This window comes from Protobothrops mucrosquamatus, unplaced genomic scaffold (genome assembly GCF_001527695.2).
Source record: "Protobothrops mucrosquamatus isolate PMUCROS unplaced genomic scaffold, P.Mucros_1.0 scaffold_261, whole genome shotgun sequence".
NCBI classification, from domain to species: domain Eukaryota; kingdom Metazoa; phylum Chordata; class Lepidosauria; order Squamata; family Viperidae; genus Protobothrops; species Protobothrops mucrosquamatus.
This window is the reverse complement of record NW_015386337.1, coordinates 54353-57279: the sequence shown is the minus strand read 5'-3', so window position 1 is coordinate 57279 and position 2927 is coordinate 54353. Positions and strand designations below refer to the sequence as shown.

General features: G+C 39.5%; 1 long non-coding RNA gene across 1 annotated transcript in view; it reads left to right on the top strand.

The window, feature by feature from the left end:
• LOC107302455 overlaps positions 1-2698 on the top strand; it is a 4508-nt gene extending 1810 nt beyond the window's left edge. Inside the window, exon 2 of the long non-coding RNA XR_001549383.1 lies at positions 486-2698. This is a non-coding gene — a long non-coding RNA (uncharacterized LOC107302455). The remainder of the gene's footprint in view (positions 1-485) is intronic.
• Positions 2699-2927: the final 229 nt, after the last annotated feature.

Sequence of the window (2927 nt, the reverse complement as noted above, 5' to 3'; positions counted from 1 at the left end):
CCAACAGATAATTTGTCTCTTGTTCACCATCTCCTTTCTTCCATACCTTGGCTCTTTTATGACTCGTGGACTTCAACTCCCAGAATTCCTGAGCCGGCATGGCTCAGCTTGGAAACCTCTCCCTTTCCCCTCAGCATGGCTGGCTCAGGAATTCTGGGAGTTGAAGTCCACCAGTCATAAAAGAGCCAAGGTTGCCTACCCCTGTTCCATACTAACTTCTTAAATGTATTATTTTAGGCTACTGAGATAGCTTACAGCCAGTGGAATATTAACTTAAAGAAATGATTTTAATCATCAATAGTAATTAAGTGGAATAGGGAGGACTATCCCTTAACTGTTGTGTGCTGTGAAGTGTAACTGTCATCTGTATGCTAGTTTAAACGCAGGTGTAACCAACCAGGCCTTGGGATCCCTAATCTGATTTTACCCCATTGACCCGGTTATGCTATGTTTTTCTCTTCACGCTTATGCTTTCCTGATTGCAGCAGTTTTCGGAGATACTCAGCGGGAGGGCAATATCTTCTCAGCAAGCAGCTCTGGAGTACCTGAATTACAGCAACGGTCATCTTCGTTTTGACGTTTCGAGAAATAAGAATTACGAACCGGCAGCAGCCAAGTGCACGAAACCCTGCATGAATCTGATGCTCCGGGCGCTGCCGCCTTTCTATTGTTTTTCCATGGATCCATCGTGTCTGTTTCTGCTGTATGAAGGTGTCTTATAACTCCTGAGAGAAAACCCATATTGTTTGTATAGAAAAGAGATCATCCGTGATGGGAGGATCCAGCACCTCCCCTCCAGGGCTGATGATGGAGCAACAGCTGTGAAGCATCTTTCAGAATTGGAGCAAAGAGAGAGAGAGAGAGAGAGAAAGAAAGAAAGAAAGAAAAAGAGTTTGAGAGAGAGAGACACAGCATCTCTTGGGCAGCAGGATGCTGTCCTCTGTTGTAGGCCCGGCGGAAATGGACCTTGTCTTTGGGTTATGCTGCTGCTTTAATCAGTGAGGTAGGGCTGATGGGGGTGAGCTCACTAGGGCCCGCATAAAGGAAGGGGTAAAGCAAAAGAAGGACTTTTCTTAACGCTGTCGCTATCCCGCAACCAACCGGAGCCTAGACCTCAGCAGTAAGAGAGGAGCTGATTATTTGACCGCTGGCTCTCACTGATGGATTGGGATAAAAAATGAACAAGAATGTTTTAAGGAACAAGTATGAGCTGGTTTTGTTAGCATAGGAGCTGCAGAGATGCACTGATTTTTACAAACAGCCACTCCTCGATGATGTAAGTCAACTTATAAGGGTAGAATTTAAAAGCAAATAATCTTAAAAGAGGGCAAAAATAATAATTATGTGAATGGCTTATTTTATTTTTTATTGTTTAGAATAGAGGGGGGGAATCCAGAGTGCTGCAGAATTACGTGCTCCTTAGGAAACAGTTGAAAAGCTTTGTTAGACTCTGCCCTGAAGATTTGCGCACACATGCATTTGCTTCCTGTATGGTGTGCAATTTAGTCTCTGTGTTATACTAAAATACTATATTAGCTATGAATTTTAAAAAGAAAAAAAAAGTTCTATAATTATGGGGCTAGCTGGTTTCCCAGTTTGATTTGTTTTCTGATAAAAACTAGCAAAAGGGAGCCAGGAACTTCCAGAAGTGCTTTTTGTTTTCAGTAGCCCAGTCTATTTGACATTGCTTTATTTCCTGTTGTTCTGTAGTTTTTTGGGGGGTTTGTTTTAACCACATAAACATAGAGAACTTTCGCATCAGCCGTATTTATTGTCTTTGCTACAAAGAAAGTGAGTAATGTTCTTTATTTCCTACATCAGAAGTATTTTGTCAGCTTTATGGTTTGACTACTATTTTTTTTCAGTTTCTGAGTAGAAGTGGATGGGACAAAAGCTTTCCCAGTAAATTTCCAAGATCGGATTTATACTATGACATTCTCTGCCCCTGGCATACAACGCACACCAAACCTTTTTATGTCCATTCATTAGATCTTGAGAAGATGGAATTCCATTAAGTTGTTCCCTTTGTGCCTGAAGTAGGATTGAGAATATTTTTGCTGTCTAATTAAATAAAAAAAATAAGAGGGTCAACTTAATGGAGTTTAGGAAAATACAGTTTCAGTTTCAATATGAATTGAAGGGGAAATATCGTTTTCTGTTCTTCTAACAAGAAACTCCTAACTCAGCTCCATAATATTTATGATAGTTCATGACTCAGTGCAGGAAAAAAGCATTCCTTCTTGCAGAAGTTTGTGCAAAATTTCCTTCTCCTTTAAAGAGAAGGAATATTTTCTCAAATGAGAGAGAGAGAGAATTCTACTGGGGCGAAAGAACCAGTGACACTTCTGTTGTTGCTGGCTACACCTCCTAGTATCCCTCACCGTTGGCTTGTGAGCTGGGGTTATTGGTGAAGTTAATTCAACAGCATCCGAAAAGTGTGACAAAACTTCATCTCTTCCTATCAATTTAATATAGAACATATCTAGGACTAAGTGTGTGGAGTAATAAAACCCCTGATAATTTTACTAAGATTTTTAAGAATAACATTACAAAGTGAGGAACAGGAAATTAGTTATACTGCTTAAAAAAAAGATGTGCATGCTTCTAGGTCTGCTCTTCTCTTGTCTTTTATCTGATTATTTATAATAATCCCCCTGTATTGAGTATCTGCATCCTTAAAACATATTTTTGGAACCGTTTGAGTTGTTTTTGTCTTTGTTTTTACCATCTGTAAGACCTGTTCCAATTTAATGAGAACCTTAGCTTGGTATGGCCGTTATCAAACACAGCTATAGACCTTTGGCTTTCTTAATGTTCTGCTATGAGGTTAATGTAAGCATCTATATCATGTCCAGTTTTACACAGGAAATGGAACACCGTTTGATGCAAATTTTTTGCATGATAGTGAAATAATAAAGTTAGTTTTT